The sequence below is a fragment of the Cololabis saira genome, chromosome 2 (genome assembly GCF_033807715.1).
Source record: "Cololabis saira isolate AMF1-May2022 chromosome 2, fColSai1.1, whole genome shotgun sequence".
In the NCBI taxonomy this organism is placed as follows: Eukaryota; Metazoa; Chordata; class Actinopteri; order Beloniformes; family Belonidae; genus Cololabis; species Cololabis saira.
The window spans coordinates 45778347-45800339 of NC_084588.1; the positions used below are offsets into that span (position 1 = coordinate 45778347).

A 21993-nucleotide genomic window follows, 5' to 3' on the forward strand; every position below is an offset into this window, starting at 1 on the left:
ATTATTTTTTTCTTTTTCATATTTTATTTATTCACTCATCTATGCGTCATTGTCCCTACTTTTAATTTCACTGGAATTTTTTTTTTTTGTTACATATATATTGGAGAACTTGTCTGATGTTCTTTGTCTGAACTTCTTCTCAATTAAAAAAAATAAATAAAAAATTGTAAATAAGATAAAAATAAAAGTTATTTTTAAACTTTTCAACATCGTTTTGAGAAAGAATACAACCTACAAACATATTGAGAACTCTTCAACGTCGAAGAGTTCAGTGATTTATTTTTTTCTGCACAGTAGTTCTCACAAACCCCTGCTAAATGATACACATGGGAGAAAAAATAAAATTCTATGAAATGCTGTTGTTTAGTTTTGTGGTCAAATGCATGTAAAAACCACTATGTGAAGTATTGATAAAAAGTAAAACCTCATGGAGCAAAAGTCACTCAAGATGTTTTTATTGTTTTGAGCTTGTCATAACGGCACAAGAGAAAATATACATCCTTAAACTGATGTCTATAATGCATACTCTCTTCTCCGACTCCTCCAACTGAGGGCCCTCCTTCAGTAGAGTCTCTATTACACACTGGTGCCTTGTAAATGCTTAATTAAATCAAATAAAAGCCAAAATACCTTACAAAGCTGTTATTGGAGCTTGTGATTGAAAATTGAGCGGATAAATATAGTTGGCTGGGTAATTTTCAAAGACGTCTTCCATCTTCATGACCAGTAACACTTTCACAAGACATAATTACGGTATGTCTCCATCAAATTCAGTACCCCTCAGATAATTAGGATCCTCATCAACGTAACACTACAATGACTTAGGAAACGTCTTCATAATTACCACGTCTTCATAATTATCACCTCTTACAAAAGAATTTAATATTTGACTTTTATGATGGACTTCTGTGCTTGACATGTGGTAGAAACCATTGAATACGACCTAATAAATTTAATCTGAGAGTTAAATGGGATGTCAACAGCAGCATAATCATCAGTATTATTTCTAATGACGAACTGAGCATTTACCTCAATTATTATTAGAGTACCAGAAGGGTTATAAATACAATTGATGAATAAGTCAATGCCTCATCATGGCCATACAAACTGTGCACTAAACATTTGTTTAAATACATTATAAACACAGAAACCACTTGTGGCATTCATTGAAAATTTTAAATTAAAAACAGTTACCAATAATATAAGGCACACGGAAGTGTGTAGATGACCCCTTCTTGATATTGGCAGTTAAAAGACTGACCTATAAAAATGAAATCTTAAGGCTTCTATATCAATGACTGCATGATGACATTCAGTACAAATGGAGAAAAAATAAAAAGAATCACAATGAAAAATGACACATGCAATGGGCTCTGCTTAGTACTTGGAAAGTGAAAGCAAAAGACTTCTTGGGGCCAATATTGAAATAATTCATTGTACACTATAAGTTCCCCAAGTGTGCACTGCATTTGCACCTCTTAAACGAGGAATATCATCTCCGTAGAAGACTGAATACAAAAAAAAAAATAACGCACAAAAAAAAACAACAAACACAGCCACATACTTTGCCCCTTACAATACTAAAGTGTGTGATACTGTTATTTTTAATCCCTCTTTAGAGTTCAAGCACTTCAATCTCAGCAGATGTGTTAGATGAACTGGCAGGAAAAGCTCTCGCTTGAGATATTTTGCTGCAGTTTCAGGGGAAAAAAATATATATTTAAGAGGCCCAAGTGGTAACTTCAAACTGACAAGACAGAAACAAAACAGAGGATATAACATGATACCTTTCATCTATTCACAGATTCTCTCGTTTCCCCAGCTGCTTGAATACTTCATCAAGTCCAGATACAACAAGCTGGCAGAGAACGATGTTAAACCAATAAAAGGGCTTAAAAAATAAATAAATACATCAGTAGCGCTATGCAAAAAAGAGACACCTTTGTTCACTAAGTTAAAGTACTTAAAACTAGATGTGTTGCTGATTAACAGTGTTGGTATTTTTGTCTTTTTTACCAGGTGTTTAAAAGTATGGTTAATAAATGCTTTAGTACAACTAAGAACTGATATATTTGTTAGTTTACTGCAGCAGGTTATATGTGAACATACAACTCTAACAATGTTCAACCAGGTGATTCATTTCAAATTTGTACAAGCTGGATTCAGAGGCGTTTAAATTAATCTCAAATTAGTGTCTGATATGTCAGGATGGCAGGCACCTTTTGATGAAACCAACTTGATAAAACCTTGCGGACAACAAGTTCCTTTTACTGACTCAACTTCATTTTGCCTTGGCTGTTTTCAGAAACTGTTAAGTTCTGCCAAAAATGTTAAGTCACTTGTTTCCGATATAAAAGACACATTTAGAGATTAAAAGAGAGAAAGAAAAAAAAAGATGAAGCAGTTATTTAAAAATGCATCACTGCAGATGACAGAGGAAAAAGGGGGAATTATCTCATTCTCTTCCCATAATAAGACATGAGGGGCAAATGTTAGAAGAAATGAAATTAATCATAACTTTACATTTCTTATAAAGCGGGCAGCTTCAAACAACCATCACAAACAAGGCGGCTTTCATGTGGAATTGAGAATTACACTCTCTTTTGCACTTGTGAAAAGTAGGAAAAAAAGAGGATGTGCCCCCGACAAATTCTGATTGAACAAATGTAAAAAAAAAAACAAGTTCAAATCATTATTACCTTTGATACATGTCATCAAAATGGCACGTTCAACCAGCTTCTTCTAAAAAGACTTTTTCCTTTTTCTCATTCCCCAAAACACTTGTGCTCAGAGAGACCAGAGGAAACTCTTTTTCTGATGTCAGAGTGCTCACAGCATCACCTGCGTTCCCCGCGACGGCCGTGTGTGATGACGACCGCAGTCTCGTTGAAAACTGTTCACACCACTCGTGGATAAACGCTGTGACACTCGGGCAAAGGCTACAAGGAAGGTTCAGACAGATCGTAGTCTGTGATTAACTGTTTGATGTAAGAAAGTTTCTCATGAAGATACTCGCAGCGTTTCTTTTCTTCCCTGTAGCCTGGAAACTTCTGTGGAGAGAAAAAGAGACACTGTGTCAAAAAGGATTGTCTAAAACTCAGAGGTGGGTAGTAACGAGTTATATTTACTCCGTTACATTTACTTGAGTAAGTTTTGGGAAATGTTATACTTTTAGGAGTAGTTTTGAATCACTATACTTTTTACTTTTACTTGAGTAGATTTGTGCAGAAGAAACTGTTACTCTTACTCCGCTACATTAGGCTACGTTGAGCTGTTACTTTTCTTTTATCCCTTTTATCCGCGTACGCGTCAATCTCATGACATCACTGGGTGATTCTTTGGGAAAAATGTTTGTGTGTGTTTGAGTCTGTGTAAATGTGACAAAACATGCAAAAACAGAGTTTATATGAGTTCATGGGCTTGTTCTAGTTCTGCCTGGTTAAAAAAGAAAAGTACAAAGGCTTGAAATTTTGTGCTACTTGTGCTTAATTCATTTTTTTATTCTGTTTTTTTAATTTATTTGATAGTACTTGAATTTACTTTAAGATTATTTTAATTGAAGCAATTTTTTTTAATTAATTTTAATTTTTTAAATAATTTTATTGATTTAATTTGCCTGAAGATGATTATTTTGTACTTTTGTCTGTTTGAATGGTTGTGTTAAAAAAATAAATCAGACGTTACTCAACAGTTACTCAGTACTTGAGTAGTTTTTTCGACAAGTACTTTTTTACTTTTACTCAAGTAATTATTTGGAATACTACTTTTTACTTCTACTTGAGTCATATTATTCTGAAGTAACAATACTTTTACTTGAGTACAATTTTTGGCTACTCTACCCACCTCTGCTAAAACTCAACCAAAACGCATGTAGAGACTGGACCTGGTCAGAAGAACTCGTGGCCACAAAGACTTTTACTAAACTGCCTCCTCAATGAGGTTTTAAGTATCCTGACAGGGGCGCTAACACTTAAAAGGTTACTTGACATGGTTATACAATAATCGTACAAGGAAACAGTTATTTCCACAGTTCAGGCAGAAAAAAAACGAGAAAAAATGTCTGAATTGTTTTAAGGTGCACAGGTTGAAATAACACAATCGGCAAAGTGTGAGACAACTAGAATGACACTTCTCACATTCTTTTTTTTACACCCTGCAGGTAAAAAAGAGCCAAATTTTTTTGGACTCATACCGATAACAAGAACATGTTAACCCTTTAGAGGGCAGCCAATAAAATACTTGAAATTGTAAAATTTCAACTCTAGTTATGGCCGAATCGTAATCCAAGACATTTTTTTACTTTGTTTAATTTTCATAGTGTGTAGGTCTGCAGAAATGACGTCATATGTTGTTTTTTTTTTTTAAATAAAGCATGTTCATTCTTGAAAGCTAAAGATACTTTAGCTGAACATCTACGGCTTCACTCAAGCAAGACTCTTTCATTTTCCTCCGAGTGTGTAATTTTCTCTGTGACATTGAGCTTATTAAAGTATATATCTGCTTTATTCTGTTCTTTTTGGCACAGTACCATAAAACAATACAGGTTTTGCTAAATTAATTAAGATGTGGGTCTTTTGACGGCTATGTATTCCAGCACACAGGAAAAAAAACAATAGAGCTTCATGATGTTTAAATGTTCAAATTACCTTTCGATACTTCTTGTACTTCTCTAGTATTTGGTGTTCCATTATCTAATAGGAATGAAACTCACATTACTAAATTGTTGGTAATAATTTGAAAAACATGAGCGATGTGGGACCAGTGATACCTTATATTGTTGTGTGCCAGGAGACAGGCTCTTGATCTTGGAGCCTAGCTGAACAAACATGTGAGTTATGGTGGCGATCCGGGAATGGAGGTCCTTGTACTCGTCATATTCCCCACAGAAATCCTCCTGGTACCTCTGACGTTGCTCCAAACTGGTTATGGTGACGTACATGCTACAAGTAAGCACACAGACAGAGACGCAGTCAGTGATAATATGGCCTTGTCATGTTGTATTTAAGGCCGTATAACATGTTGAGTATAAAACAACCTTCCTCCATCTTTATTTTGACAGACACATCTTTTTCATTGAAAAAATGTCTCAGAAAATTTGAATATTGTGATAAAGTCCTTTATTTTCTGTAATGCAAAAATGTCATACATTCTGGATTCATTACAAATGAAATATTGCAAGCCTTTTATTATTTTAATATTGCTGATCCTGGCTTAGAGCTTAAGAAAACTCAAATATCCTATCTCAAAAAATTAGAATATTCTGGGAATCTTAATCTTAAACTGTAAGCCATAATCAGCAATATTAAAATAATAAAAGGCTTGCAATATTTCAGTTGATTTGTAATGAATCCAGAATGTATGACATTTTTGTTTTTTTAAATTGCATTACAGAAAATAAAGAACTTTATCACAATATTCTAATTTTCTGAGACAGTCCTGTAAGTCCAAATCAGAATAAGTTAAAAGGATTTTTTTTTTTATTCATTCAAAAAAAGTAATCGTTTCATCATCTTTTTGGATTTTTTTTTCACATGCATCCACTTCGCTACTTCAGGACTGCAAAGTGTTAAAAATGTAGCCTCTCTATATGACGTTTGTACACAATCATCATTGCTGGTTGCCTCCAATCAGACGGTCTCCGGTTTGATTCCTGGCTGTGTGAGACTCTCCCTGTGCTTGCAGAGTTGCATCAGGAAGGGCAACCACAGTAAAACACATCCCAAACCTGTACGCGGCTACGAAGCTGCGCTGTGGTTACCCCTCCGTCGAGGGAGGGACATGGTCGAAGCGTTACTGACGTCACCGTTACTCAGTACTGGAGTTGAGGGGCGATGAGGGGGGATGGCATCCCCCCCTGAAATAAAAACGGTCAAAATCATCCCCCCTTTCCATCTCTTATGTCATTTCATCAATGAATGTGGTTTTACTGCTATTTCAACATTTAGAGTCATCACCAGAAAAATAACTTATTTGACAATTTTCACCTGTTTCAAGTAAATTTTTACTTGAAATAAGTAGGAAAATCTGCCAGTGGGACAAGATTTATCTTCTTTTTACAAGATTCTTTTGCTTATTACAAGCAAAAGAATCTTGTTCCACTGGCAGATTTTTCTACTTATTTCAAGTGAAAATCTACTTGAAACATGTGAAAATTTTTGTTTTTTCCAGTGATGAGTCTTGTTTTAAGTGTAATGAGATTTTTTTTACTAAAATGAGACATTTTAACTAGAAATAAGACAAATATTCTTGTTAAGATTTTGAGTTTTTGCAGTGATCCATTTTACTTATCCTGTGAAGGACAGAGTCATATTGATAAGTTCAGAAAACTGTTTTTTATTGTTGTGTTTTGATGTATTTGATGTAAGCCCAGTGGATATTTAAAGCTTACAGAAGGCTGCATTTAACTGCTGCTATGTCATTCCTGCAGTATTTCTGCAGGTGTTTTGGTCACTGCTATTATTTGTAATATATTATATTATTTGTATTCAGCACAAATTATCTGTCCCCATATGATAAAATACACCATCCCCCCTGATTTTTTTTTACAACTCGAGTAATGCCGTTACTAAACTACCCTCAGACTACATTTTTAATAGAACATCTTCCAAACTTTAAACGTAAAAATGTATATTGAAAATAAAAAATAATTAAAACAAAAGGAACCACCTGGGGTCCAAAGTAGCTTGAAAGAAAAAAAGAAAGGAAAAACAGGGTACAGTAATTGTAAAAGCAACATATTTTCAAAACTGCTTTTTCTGATAGAGAGTTGTGACAGAGTTTCTAAATACAGGACTGTCTCAGAAAATTAGAATATTGTGATAAAGTTCTTTATTTTCTGTAATGCAATTAAAAAAACAAAAATGTAATACATTCTGGATTCATTACAAATCAACTGAAATATTGCAAGGCTTTTATTATTTCAATATTGCTTATTATGGCTTACAGCTTAAGATTAAGATTCCCAGAATATTCTAATTTTTTGAGATAGGATATTTGAGTTTTCTTAAACTGTAAGCCATGATCAGCAATATTAAAATAATAAAAGGCTTGCAATATTTCAGTTGATTTGTAATGAATCCAGAATGTATGACATTTTTGCATTACAGAAAATAAAAGGACTTTATCACAATATTCTAATTTTCTGAGTAAGTCCTGTAAGTGTATTTACTCACTTCCTGGTTTTATTTTTTAAATTGTATGTTGTTTTTCCTCTTTTTGGACACAAGAGGGCAGTACAAGGCCACAATGTCGTCACGACACCGTTCACAGAGCCAAGTGTGTCATCGAGTTATATTTCTAATCTACTTTCGGTTGACAAAAGCAAATGCTAGGAAACCTATAAGCAGTGACAACACATGGATCAATTACTCGAAAAAAAATTAAGTTTAAACTCACAGCACATAATCTGGCTTCTCCTCAGAGACCACAGCTTTTGTGATGTCAGGATCTGGAACAAAACGACAAAACAACACGAGAATGTAAATTAAATTAACTTGAATCAATGCAGCTTTGCCTTTGTTTGAATGTGTTTTTTGTTTTGCTAAAAGGCACACAGTCCAAGCATGCTCCCGACCGCCTTTGTGCAGCCTCAAAGAGCTTGTGGGTGTCAGGAGACCTCTCCGTTTAGAGACCCAGTGCACCGCTTGAGCTGTTGTTTAGTCAGTAAGCCACATGAGATCAAGTGGACTCAAGAGGGTAGGCTTAAGGGAGCAAACATCACCACGCACGTGAGATAAAACTATACAAACGCACCAGTAGACAGGTAAATGGTCACTCTTGACGTCTTCAGGCACTGATGCTGATCTGATCTAAGACTGTGTGTGGTTTAGCTGCTATTTATATGCGGCTGCAGTGGAAAAACAACAATGTCAGGCATATATAACAAATGGAGTGACATGTGCAAACCTCTGAAATATGACAGATGTAGTGCCCGGTCGAAAATAACAAATTTGACCACATAGAAGTCTAAAAATAAAATTAAAATGAAAAAACCCATAAAAGGGGGGTTGTGGTTTCATGATTTGGCCAAATATATCAGACGCAAGAAAACAAGTTATGCAAGAAAAGGGGGCCTTACTGTCAAGTTTGTCTGGATTCTGCTTGAGATCGGGACTCGACTTCAGCCATTCGCTCCCCTTGTCCTCTTTTAACCTCTCCCGCTCCTTCTCTTTGTGCTTTTTTGATTTCTTCTTTCTGTGTTGGCTGCTGGCGAGCTGCTGCTGCTGCTGCTGCTGCTGGGACGGCTGGGGGCTGTTTATTCTGGGCTGTTGCTCCTTGGTCTCTGCAGCAGGCCCACCAGATGTGCTGTACAGTTTATGCATCGTGGAAAAGCCGTCGCGGCTCCCGGTTTGGCCGTGTGGGGTATCAGTTCGATCATTCGCTTTCTGAATTTCCGTAATTGAATTTAAACTAGAGTTAAAAGTGAGTGTTGCGTTGTTGTGTGCTCCTTTATTGTTTACGTGTCCATTTACTGTCGGCTCCTGTTGTAACTTAGGATCCAGCAGTCTTTGTCTTTTGACTCCCAGTCTTTCCAGTGTGTCAAAAGGCACGGGGCGTTTCTGAAAACAGGAGGGATAAAAGAAACAAAAAGCAAAGAGAAATCAATTCCATCTCAAATATTTTCACAGATCTTGTCACCTTTAATATCTGACACATAAAATAATACGCAGAAAATCCTGATTTTATTATTTTAATTGTTTATTATATATTAATATTAAAAATACTCTCAATTTTGTTTATGACAGTTTTTTAATAAATTGTTTTACATCATTATAAAAAACATTGGGTAATTTTGTGTATTTTTTTTTGTTTCTGTTTGATTTTGTTTATTGTATAAAACCTTTTTTGGTTGGTTTAGATTATTGGGGTGGTAGAGAAGTCTTATTATGGGCCGGCAATATGGGGTTAATGAAATAAATGACCATTTCAATATTAAAAAACACAAAAATATCAAAACCTCACATTACTTCATTTGACTTTACCAACAGTCATGTGAAAAATAAAGCACTCCCTCAGACAACTCTAAGATCCAATAAATTATTATTTTACAATCGCCATCTGGCCTTTACCAGGTCTTGGTGTTAATTAAATAAAACCTCAGATAAATACAATGTATTACACTTCAGCATTATTAACTAGAGAAACGTTACGGCAAAATAAATAGATTTACAGATGTTCTAGTAGCTTATATAACCATCTTTAGCAGCAGTGACTTAAGGTACAGGACTTTAGTCTCCTACAGTACATGGTTGTGGAGGACATCTGGCAAACTTGTCTAAAGTATTTGCACAAGTTTTTAAAAAGTTCTGTCCACAGAACTTCAGCCAGGTCGAGGATGGTACTTTGAAAAGAAAAGAGTCATGGCATTGCAGCGGGCCGGTCAGACGTGTTTTAGATTTCAGGGTATACAGGACTGTCTCAGAAAATTAGAATATTGTGATTTTCTGTAATGCAACAAATCAACTGAAATATTGAAAGCCTTTTATTATTTTAATATTGCTGATCATGGCTTACAGCTTAAGAAAACTCAAATATCCTATCTCAAAAAATTTGAATATTCTGGGAATCTTAATCTTAAACTGTAAGCCATAATCAGCAATATTAAAATAATAAAAGGCTTGCAATATTTCAGTTGATTTGTAATGAATCCAGAATGTATGACATTTTTGTTTTTTTTTAATTGCATTACAGAAAATAAAGAATTTTATCACAATATTCTAATTTTCTGAGACAGTCCTGTATTTCAATTATTGTCCTGTTACACGGCCCCGTTAGAGTCAATTTTCAGCATATGGTATAAAAGGAGTTTAAAGGACAATTAAAAACACCTGCAAGGTGCCTGGGCTGTGTGGTTGCATAACATAAAATCCCTCCTCTACCAAAGTGCTCGACGCCTGGTATGTGATGCTTGTGCCGAGATGAATCGTTCACCTGTTCTGTTTTGCTGGTCCAGAGCAGAATGTTATAGAAGTCTTATAGAAATGTTTGTTCTGATGCAACTTTGCAAACCACAAACATGCTGCCTTGCACTTTTTAGAGAGAAGTTGCTTTCCGCTGGCGGCTTTTTCTTTTTTCTAAACTAGTAATACTTGTTACACTCTTTCTATAATATTTAACGTGAACCTACTGGAGCATCCACTCCTGGGAAGATGAGCACCTCTCTTGTATGATTCCTTTAATGAATATTCTTTCTCACTGTAGAATAATGGACTCTAAATTAATTTGAAAGGGCCTTAAAACCTTCTCAGACTGACAGAAGGCAACAATTGCACACATGCACACACAGAGGATGACTGCAACTTTGTGTATTTTCTTAAAAGGAAACCCACGACCCACGTTTTTAATTTAAGTTTTAAATGAATATTTGTTTATTATAGTTATGGTTGAAGCCAGTTTTAGAGTTTTAGTTTATTATTCTTTTAATTACATATTTTGAATGTTAATTTATTTGCTTATTAACTGAGAAATGACCATATATTTTGCATGTACCTGCTCAGTAATTCAATAGTTCACTTATGTGTTTTGTGTCTTTTAATTGTCAATCTTCAGCGTTTTCTCTTAAACTAAGGACAGCGTTTCCCCCATTTCTGGTCCATTTATTCAAATGATTGTAATGGTCTAGATGTGTAAGACAGGTGTATCTGTGCATGTAATCTGTACTTGTATGGGTGGCACATGCAGGAGTTTGTGTTTTCTTAGACTTTCTGTTGCTTCCGTTTTCAACCTGTAAAGCACTTTGTGTTGCACAGGTTGTATAAAATGTGCTTCACCATTTATACATTTATCACTTTGGCACAAATGTAAAGTTAATGGAAATCAAAATAGTCATTTACCACAGCAGGATATTTTGCTGCGCTTTGATCCTCTGACGTCTTCAGCATCGATGAGTTTGTCTGGAGGTTTTTTGATTGGCTGCCGACATGTGGCTGCAACTTTCTGTAAAACACACAGAGAGAATGTTTAAAAAAAACCAAACAAACAAAAACCACAAATACATTGTCTCTGTGTAACTAAGGACACGGGTAGTTTTAAGAAGTGTTACTCCAAAGTCTTGTAAATTTACAGAAGACCTACTAAAACTGGGAATTAAAATAAAAATAGTTTTTACGAGAAGGTACTGCCAAGATTTGCTTCTGAAAACAGGGGATGAGGATGAAAGTGGAGAAGAGCACCAATATCCGACTACTGTCAGAGACAATGATCAAGATGCGAAAGAAGAAAATATACCGTATTTTCCGCACCATAAGGCGCACCTTCAATGAATGACGTATTTTAAAACTTTTTTCCACATATAAGGCGCACTGCATTATAAGGCGCACTAAATATATGGTAAAATACCGTACTATAGTGGCTGGAGTTGAGTTACGTATCTACTTGATGGAGCTGCGCTACAGGAAATGCTACAAAATCCTACAGCAAATGCAAAAAAAAAAAAAACAAGAAGAAAAGTACCGTATGTCAAACTTTATTAACAAAATAAAAACCAGCTTTGCTCCGTCTCGTCAACGTCGCCATTATGTGAGTCAGCGTCGCTGCTGTTATCTTGACCGTCTGGGACAATTCCTGACATTTTTAGCGCCATTACTTTGGCGTCACCAACTACATTACCCACAATCCCCCTGACTACAGTAACAGAAATTACCGTAATGATCATATTTAAGGCGCACTGCATTATAAGGCGCACTGCTGGTTTTTGAGAAAATTAAAGGCTTTTAGGTGCACCTTATAGTGCGGAAAATACTGTAGTCTAATTCCTACTTTGTAACTAAATCACTACAAGCCCTCTCTGAAAACAACACCAGGGAAAAAAAGGCACTGTATAATCCACCCAGGTGACAGAGAAAGCAGCTGTTAAAGAAGATTGAGTTCATCTTTTGAGTGCATTGTTAACATTCCTGCTCTCCTTACCTGGCCAGCAGCCTGCAGATCTGCTGCTTTTCCTCCTCGCTGTAGCCTGGCCAGTCCCTCTGCACATGCTTGTAAAATTCATCCTTCAGCAAGTAGCTGCTGTCTTTGGGGTTCACTTTTGCCACCTGAAACATCATAAAACGCACAATTGTCAATCAACATTATTGCTGAAATGTTACACATTATCTATGAAAGCCCACACAGTTTTCTATACAAAAGGTGTGCCCTGGGGGAAGCAATCATTTCTTCGGCTGCTACAGGCTTTGTCATGCTCACCAGCTTTTCTACTGGTAATTTCTGCAACTTGCCTGCCATTCAGAGACGAGAAAGCAGGGTGCAGAATTTTTTCTAAAAGCAGCCGCCCGCTCAAGCCTGGCGTACGTGAAGTTGCACTCTTGCCACATTGTCATTGGATACATATCAAATTTATATGGTAAATGCTAAAAATCTAGGTTTAATTCAAATCAATACTTAAATGCATGATACAAAAGTCTTGCATATTTTATAAGAAATAACAGAAAACCCCAAACAAACAATTTCAGCTGCATGTACCATTACAGTCACTCTATTTTACTTTTTTGATATTTTTACATTTTATATATTCTTTGTACATACGAGACATGCCTTATTTATCTGCTTTTATTTTATTTTATTATTCTATTCAGTACTTTCAACGTCATGCTGCTTAGTTGTTTTTGCAATTGCCCCTCGGGGATAAATACAGTTTTTCTGAATCTGAATTTCTACACACACAGATTTAATTTATATGCAGAACTAACCCAGCATTTGTTGCATTTAAAAGAAACATTTTGAAATTAAAACAACTCTAGGTCTTTTATTAGATGGTGAAGAGCGTAAAGTTTTGTCAGGAACCAAAACATGAATCAAAGCAGTAATAACTTGGATCAGAACGTGCGTTTGAAGCAAAATGACAATTATAAGTCAAGAGGAGCAATAGAGCTATGTCAAAATAAATGACTTCAAGCCTCAAGACTCAAAAACATCATTCCTGTAAAGTGATAATCCAGATAAGGTCCACAGACAGTCAGTTAAACTCTGAATGTGCACAAAAAAGTATACGTATAGAGGAATGTGCAGAATTCTCTGTCTAGTCATGGGCATCTTAAACGTAGTCCGTACCACCAACTCCCGACTACTTTTAATAGTTGCAAAAGGACGAGAACTCGTGGAGGCCAGGAACTCTCATCCTTTTGTGTGCATTTCACAGGAGTATGTGGAGCATCGTTAGTTGATTTATGACCGAATACCTGCAACTGGACAGAGATTCCTGTACAAAAAGTCCTTTTCATACATTTTTTGCACGCACACAACGTTGAAAATACTTTGGTTTGTCTGTAGGGTCTCTATCAGCACTTTTACTTTATCAGAACATTATTTTCGAGCCTTGCCGGAGGCTTAAAATAGGAATTTATGTTGATAGCTCCTTGGTGTCCTGTGGGAACATTAATTGCCTTTATGCTGCAAACCCAAACCTTGTTGTACTGAAAAAAATACTTTGATTCACATAGTTTTGCTCCCTACACTACAAGTCTACACACCTTACCATCTAAAATAAAAACTTTGGTCCTTTTCACTCTGAAATGTTCTTTCTCATAAAAAAATAATCCGATTCTATCATTTTCAAACACGTTATCAGGAAAAATGATGATCAATTATGTCATCACAGAAAAAAAAGGTAATAATTTATTTGCAGGCATGTGGGTACATTTATTTTTAAATTATTATTATTTATTGTTATTTTTACTAAACAGAGTCCAATATGAGCCAAAATTGTCACGTCAGCATTCCTAAAAAGTAAAACTCTTGATGAGCTTCTGTTTCCATCTGAGAGTCTCACACAGAGTTTGTTACAGTGATTTCAGCCTCTCATCTGACTTCCTTTCTCTGAGGAAATCTATCTTTCTGCTGCCTCCTGACAGAACCGCCCGCCCAGCAGCAAATACCATCTCCGAAGAGACAATTACAGCAGTGACCCAATTACTTACACGCACCAGCACAAACACCACACATACATGCACACGAATCAATAACAGAAGAGCTGGAGAAAACACGAGCTCCCATACATCATTTACTCACAAACATGTACAGGAAAGTTAAAGCACAGCTAATCCTGCTTTCTTTCATAACTCGACCATGTGTTTGTGACCAAATATTCTGGTTTTCAGATCCTGGGTCATTTTAGAAATGACATTATCGTTTGGTTTGGTGGTTTAATGGGAAGTGTAAACAATGGAACCAGTTCCTGGAAAATGAGAGCTGTTTGCAGCCGGCCTGAGTGCATTAAAGCATTTTTTAAAAATGAGGTCAGATACAATTTTTCAATGTTAGTGAGTGGAACACTGTTTGTATACAGTACATTATTGTTCAGTATGTTCTTTTTCTCTCTATAAAACACACTAATCATACAAATGTCAATAGAAACACATTTTGGTTCAAGTAAATGTATTTTTTCATGTGTGGGAAGGCTGCAAATACACAAGCGACAGAGTGCTGGCTGTACGTTTTGCAGACATTTATGTGTTTATTATATTTAAAAGAAGCATCTGTGCAAACCATGAGTGTGGTATGTGTGCGTGCACGCATGCAGGAGTGTGTGTGTGTGTGTGTTTATATGCAGGAAGTGTTTTCAATGACCTCCTCAAGTATGGCACCCAGCTCGGCCTTGTCCTTGGGCGCAGCTCGCTCCCTTTCCAGCCAAAGCAGAATTTCTGGTTTTCTGTACGGTTTGAGGGCCAGCAGGTGAGTGATCCGGTCCCTCAGGGGTTTCTGGCTCGGAGGGGCCAGAATGCCGTTTCTCCTGTTGGCTGGCAGCTTGTAGAGGTTGCTGTCCGAGGCAGGCGGAGGAGCCGGCCTCTTCTGGTACTTCACGCATTTACCTGAACACACAAAATAAGATTGCAGTTTGAAGAAATAAGTGATAGTTGGTCCGGTGGGGGGGGGGTGTCTTGAAGTTCCATTAAGGACATTTAGCCAGCAGTTTGCATAAAGTCAATTCATAAAATAAGAATGATGAACAGCCGAGTAACAGCCTGTCCTAACTGCATGAGCGTCCGACTATCGCGTCGCACTGCGTGGCATCGGACGCTCTCTGTCCACACTGAAAGAGTTATGGGCCCCCACGTTATTTTGATTGACAGCTGAAACTCTCTTTTTAAAAGGCTGATTTATGGTTCCGAGTTACACCAACACAGACCCTACGCCGTAGGCTACGCCGTCGATTTTACGCGGAACCATCAATCAGCGGAACCATAAATCAGCCTTTATTCAGCGCACTACCCGCCCGTGCGCTCCTGAAAGAAATTCCTAAAATAACTCCTAAAAGACTAAAGAGACAAGTAAAAGATGGGTGAGTACTTGTAATCTTCCTACGTTTGTACTTTCTAAACAGAAAACAAGCTTGATATTGTGATATTTAAATGTTCTTCTATTTTCTTCTTGCCGCTCGCATTGAAAGCCGGTTGACAGCGCTGTAGGAATCTCTATGATACCTCCTCATTTCACTACAAAAATCTCGATAAAGTGGCAGAAATAAATATGATCCTATTATTATATTATTATTATATATTGTCTTATTATTATATCTTATTATCTTATCAGAACCTTCCAGCTCCCTGGTGATCTCCCTCCAGCAGCTGCCACTTTATTGAGGTTCTTGTATTGAAATGACTGTTTCCTACAGCGCTTTCAACGCGAGCGACAGGAAAAGAATAGAAGCAGGGCGTCCAACAAATGTTCAGCTCAAAACGGCGCGCCGCATCACGCTGTGTCGCTCGTGTTCAGTTTGGACAGTCCAATAGAAAATAAAGCAATGGAATTGTTTTTTTCGCTGACGCTCGCTCGCGTTGCATGCAGTTAGGACACGGTGTAAGTCTTAGTAGTAGTTTGATGTAGAAGGTCAAACAGAATCAGTGATGTGTGACAGAAAAGACTATAGCGATTCATATTGGGAGCAAGTCCATAAACCTGCACCACTTTGATAATGGTTTGACTAAAACAATAAATAAAAACATCTCCTATATGATACAGACTTTACATGTACAGTAGAGCCTTTAACCGTCTTCCCTGAGTTTTAAACTTATTGATTATTGCCTGTATTTCAGCTGCAAACAGATGGAGCACGTTAGAGCAGTGAAAGGCGTCTCTGTGTGTCTTTGCTAATCCCATTACAGGTTAATCTGCGCAGGTTAATCTGGACGTCAGGGTGGAGGGGAGGGGGTGGAAAAGGCTGTCAGTGGTCTGCCGCCAGGTATTAATACGGCACACTGAAAAATGTCATCATCATCACAATATGGGGGGGGGGGGCTTTAAAACAATAATCTGAATCATCAAAATAATTTTTTTATTACTATTTTAAAACCAAACAAAACATACCCTGTATACGCTTCATTTTTGACAGTCAAATTAAAATGCTTTACCGAAATAGCTGAAATGATAATATAGATGTTTAGATTTGATTAAAATTACACAACGTTTGCCTTCTGCAGTAAGAGTAGTCAAATCCTAATACTTACTTTCATTTTCTTTCCCAAATCCAGCTAAAGTCCCAAAGACAGAGAATTATCTTTAAAAAAATGATATTGTCTAAGTTAATCTTTCAGTTATAGATGACGTGGCAAGACTATGTTCTTTGAATAAGCGCTGAGCGAGCAGAGCCGCTTAAAGCGTGAACTCCTGCAACCAGCTATGCAACAAAGATACTGTAGAAATCACAAAAATAAAACCTTGCTTGCAGATTGTTTGCACACTGTTTGTGTTTTAAAGTGCTCACTGCTCATATTATAATTTTCCTGAAATTCGAAAGGTTCAAAATGGACTTAAACTTTAATAATATTAAAGTAGCAATAGCAACATTCCCAAGAATATATTAAATTAATATATTGTTGTTTTCGGGCTGTCCGTCGTTTTGAAAGGTTTTGAGAGTTTTGAAAGAGCAGACTTACCAGGAGCAATACATTATTTATTTATTTGTTATGAAAGCAGGATTTTCATTTGGAGATTAGTTCTCCAACGACCCAGCCAGTGCATCTCTCCCCACACAGGGTCAGCCCGCTCCCCTTTCATCTAAAACGCAGTTCGGTTCAAAAAGAAACATCCTCCGAGTGTCTCTGTCGCCACGGGAGGTGACGGACAATAATGTGTGTGATGGGTTTAGGAAGGTTAGCAACAATGGCCGAGTGAGCGGAGCAGTGGGAGGGGGCGGCCAGGCCGAGCTCACTGGAGCAGCACACAATGGAACATATAGGCTGCAGAATCTAAACACACCAGGGTTTCATGAAGTTTATTTTAATTAAAAGGTTTTTAAAACGGCAAGTATGAATGGGCGATATTTTACCGTTCACGATATACCGTCAAAAAAATTCCCCACGGTAAGAATTTGTCATCTCGCGGTAAAAACGATAAATTCCTGTTGATGACGTTTTTGTGTAAAGCGAAGACAGCGTTAAATCGACGCACAACGTACGTGAAGGAAGGAAGGAAGGATATGAGCCTGAAAGAAAGAAAGAAAGAAAGAAAGAAAGAAAGAAAGAAAGAAAGAAATGAACCTGAAAGAAAGAAAGAAAGAAATGAGCCTGAAAGAAAGAAAGAAAGAAATGAGCCTGAAAGAAAGAAAGAAAGGAGCCTGAAAGAAAGAAAGAAAGAAAGAAAGAAAGAAAGAAAGAAAGAAAGAAAGAAAGAAAGAAAGAAAGAAGAAGAAAGAAAGAAAGAAAGAAAGAAAGAAAGAAAGAAAGAAAGAAAGAAAGAAATGAGCCTGAAAGAAAGAAAGAAAGAAAGAAAGAAAGAAAGAAAGAAAGAAAGAAAGAAAGAAAGAAAGAAAGAAAGAAAGAAAGAAAGAAAGAAAGAAAGAAAGAAAGAAAGAAAGAAAGAAAGAAAGAAAGAAAGAAAGAAAGAAAGAAAGAAAGAAAGAAAAGAAGAAGAAAGAAAGAAAGAAAGAAAGAAATGAGCCAGAAAGAAAGAAAGAAAGATAAATTCACATTGATGAGGTTTTTGTGTAACAAACATGGCGGATCTGAGTCATTACAGTTTTGCAGTACAGGTGTAACTCATTTAATTGGTTTTTATTAATTAAATTTAATTGGTGTAGTTTAGTAGTATTTAGTATCTTTTAGAGCAGTGATTTGGGGGCTCCAAAGACTGAATGTGGTGATAGATTTATAGTTACAAAGGTGGAGTTGAATTGGTATTTTTTTTAATCGTCATTTTTATCGTTATTGGGATAAATGCCAGAAATTATCGTGATAAATCTTTTAGTCCATACCGCCCATCCCTAACAGCAAGTAAGTAAAGTAAGAACAAAATGGCCCGGTTTTGAAAATATGTCCCTCAAGAATCATTTAAGAGGCCTGTCCCATTCACATTTACACACCCGATATTATTTCTACCAACTGGCTGTTTTTATCTGTACTGATGGTGTCATTTTGAACTGTAGCCTGGATGCTTCGTTTTTGATTGATGTTTTTAAAAAATAAATATACTTGATAACATACATTTACTTTTAAAAAGCTTCCTTTCGGTGATCCACCTTCAGATCTGATGTTACGCAGTCTTCACGGTCTAAATTTGGTCCTGACCAAGCAGAGTTCAAGCCGCCCTGCAGCTCTGGCCCTGACACGGAGGTCTGGAAATGGGCTAACAAAAAATATTGCATAACCACAACAAAGGCTGCAGGGTGGGGAGAGACAGAGTAGTTGCTCGGGGTCATGCCATATTATAATTTATATGCTGTTAAGGTCTTTTTGATGTTTAAGAACCAGGAACAGCTCAGGATTATATTCTGTGCACTTCTGATTTTATGTTGTGTGGTAAACATATCATCATTATTGCTATTTTCAATATTAGAACTGACTAAAATGAACTATTACCAAACACACATGGTGCCACACTACAGCCATCTGAATTTCATAAGCACGTTACAGTGCGTTTCATGGCGGAGGAGATCGGCATATACAGGACTGTCTCAGAAAATTTGAATATTGTGATAAAGTTCTTTATTTTCTGTAATGCAATTAAAAAAAAAAAAAAAAAGTCATACATTCTGGATTTATTACAAATCAACTGAAATATTGCAAATCTTTTATTATTTTAATATTGCTGATTATGGTTTACAGTTTAAGATTAAGATTCCCAGAATATTCAAATTTTTTGAGATAGGATATTTGAGTTTTCTTAAGCTGTAAACCATGATCAGCAATATTAAAATAATAAAAGATTTGCAATATTTCAGTTGATTTGTAATGAATCCAGAATGTATGACATTTTTGTTTTTTTAATTGCATTACAGACAATCACAATATTCTAAACCATGTAACAAACATATTCTCCGCCATGTTTGTTACACAAAAACCTCATCAACTGGAATGTATCTTTCTTTCTTTCTTTCTTGCTCATTTCTTTCTTTCTTTCTTTCTTGCTCATTTCTTTCTTTCTTTCGTTCTTGCTCATTTCTTTCTTTCTTTCTTTCGTTCTTGCTCATTTCTTTCTTTCTTTCTTTCGTTCTTGCTCATTTCTTCTTTCTTTCGTTCTTGCTCATTTCTTTCTTTCTTTCTTTCTTTCTTGCTCATTTCTTTCTTTCTTTCTTTCTTGCTCATTTCTTTCTTTCTTTCTTTCTTTCTTGCTCATTTCTTTCTTTCTTTCTTTCTTTCTTGCTCATTTCTTTCTTTCTTTCGTTCTTGCTCATTTCTTTCTTTCTTTCTTTCTTTCTTTCTTTCTTTCTTTCTTTCTTTCTTTCTTTCTTTCTTTCTTTCTTTCTTTCTTTCTTTCTTTCTTTCTTTCTTTCTTTCTTTCTTTCTTTCTTTCTTTCTTTCTTTCTTTCTTTCTCTGAGACAGTCCTGTACATACTTTATAACTCACAGTCCCATACAATAACACTTTGGCTTGAAATGTTTTAAACTGGCAGCCGTCTTGTTGACACCGAACAGAAGCACATATCCATTTGTGGAAAGAACAACAAAAAAGAGTGACGCACACAAAAAGGACTGAAAATTTGCCAAAATAGTACCCCCCCCTTTGGAGGAAAGACTTGGTTACATATAAATCACAAGAAAATAGCCAGTTTTCAGCAACAAATACTGAAATATTTTTCAAGGCAATGACATTAAAATTGATATTCTAGGTCCAGTTTTGTTTTCATGTGGCATCTCTGTATTCTCATCCGATCTGATCTTTTGCCTCTGAGCATAAAGCGAACTGGCCCTTCCACTGACAAATATCCAGATATATTATGCTCTTATGCTAATGTTTCTCTGCCACAGGGGCCTCTGGTCTAATCTTACTTGGATGTGTGGCCCCGGGTTTGATCTCGATGGCAGAGCGGCTCCAGCTCTCCTTCTCCGCCTGAGACATCCTCTCACGGGTAATCTGGTACGAGTCGTCCGTGGCGCACACCGTGATCTTGTCCTGGATGCTGCCCTTGGCCTTCCAGCTGCTCGCGGCTGTCACTGCCAGGGGAAAATAAAACAAACATATAACTAATTGAAGGTAAAATTCAGCACTATATACATTCCTGTCAGCCATCTTAGAGCAGTGGTTTCCACGCAGCCTAACGTAGCTTTGTGGTTAAGCTGACCAACACAGATCTATAGTTACTGTACGTTATGTCACAAGCTACATATAACCCTGCAGTTCTGTTTCGACGCAGGACAAAGCCTGTGGAAAATCACCAGGATTACCTTGGCTCCAGTCAGCATGCTTGCAAAGCAGGCATCATCTTAGACAGAAGGACATAGTTTCATACGTGCAGAAGGAGTTCTTGTGTTTTTTTTGTTTTAAATCTGTATTTGACAGCAGTACTGCTGCTGTCAAATACAGATTTTTTGATTTGGGCAAGATATTGTCCATGATTCGCTTCTGCGATTAAAAGCAGCTGCTCCGTACTGCGTACAGCAAGCTGAGGGATGGATGTTTTCATAAAGCATCAGCGTAAATGACAGCAAAGACCTTTTATGTAGTCTGTGATAGGGATGGGTGATATTTTACCGTTCACGATATACCGTCAAGACAATTCCCCACGGTAAGAATCTGTAATCTCGCAGTAATGACCCGTTAATGACGTTTTTGTGTAAAGCTGATTTATGGTTCTGTGTTAAATCCATGCACAACGTACGGAAAGAAAGAAAGAAAGAAAGAAAGAAAGAAAGAAAGAAAGAAAGAAAGAAAGAAAAGAAAGAAAGAAAGAAAGAAAGAAGAAAGAAAGAAAGAAAGAAAGAAAGAAAGAAAGAAAGAAAGAAAGAAAGAAAGAAAGAAAGAAAGAAAGAAAGAAAGAAAGAAAGAAAGAAAGAAAGAAAGAAAGAAAGAAAGAAAGAAGAAGAAAGAAAGAAAGAAAGAAAGAAAGAAAGAAAGAAAGAAAGAAAGAAAGAAGAAAGAAAGATTCCCGTTGATGGTGTTTTTATATTGGTATTCTTTTTTATCGTTATCGGGATAAATGCCAGAAATTATCGTGATACATTTTTTAGTCCATATCGCCCATCTCTAGTCTGTGAAACAGAAATAAACAAAAAAAAAAGCAAACTGCATACCTTGAGACATACTGATGAATGCAGTCGAAACTGGCTTGTGGCTGGTCTTTGCTGTCGCTGGACAAGTAGAAGGAGAAAACCCGAAGAGCAGAGGGCGACTCTGATGTGGGAGCTGGTATCTTGATGCACTATGTGAGAAGAAAGAAACAAAAGATTTTTCATGAAATAAGTATGAAGACCAACACACATGCAACTCTGGGAGACATACTGCTGATGCGTGGAGAGGTGGCGTCTACGTTTCTGGGCTCAGATGCTTCTGGGAGAGATCAGCAACTTGTTGAAATTTGTATTGTGGTCATATTAGACATATTTAGCAAGAAATGGGCGCTCTGGAGCAGAAAAGGAGCATCAATACTATCAGCTGCAATTGAAAAGTTGGGCTCTCTGGCTTCCTTGGATGTTGGAGCATGTTCAGGCAGTTTGTAACAAGACAATGGAAATTCCCATTCTGCACATCTTACAAGCTGCAAAAGAAGAAAACCCCATCCTGTTTTTATCCAACTGCAGTGTTGCAAGAATTAAAGGAATAGCAACATTCCCAAGCAGTAAAAAA

General features: G+C 36.6%; 1 pseudogene; it reads right to left on the reverse strand.

Annotated features, from left to right (window-relative positions):
* Window positions 1–239: 239 nt before the first annotated feature.
* Window positions 240–21993, reverse strand: part of LOC133464477 (RNA polymerase II elongation factor ELL2-like) — a 44590-nt pseudogene continuing 22836 nt past the window's right edge.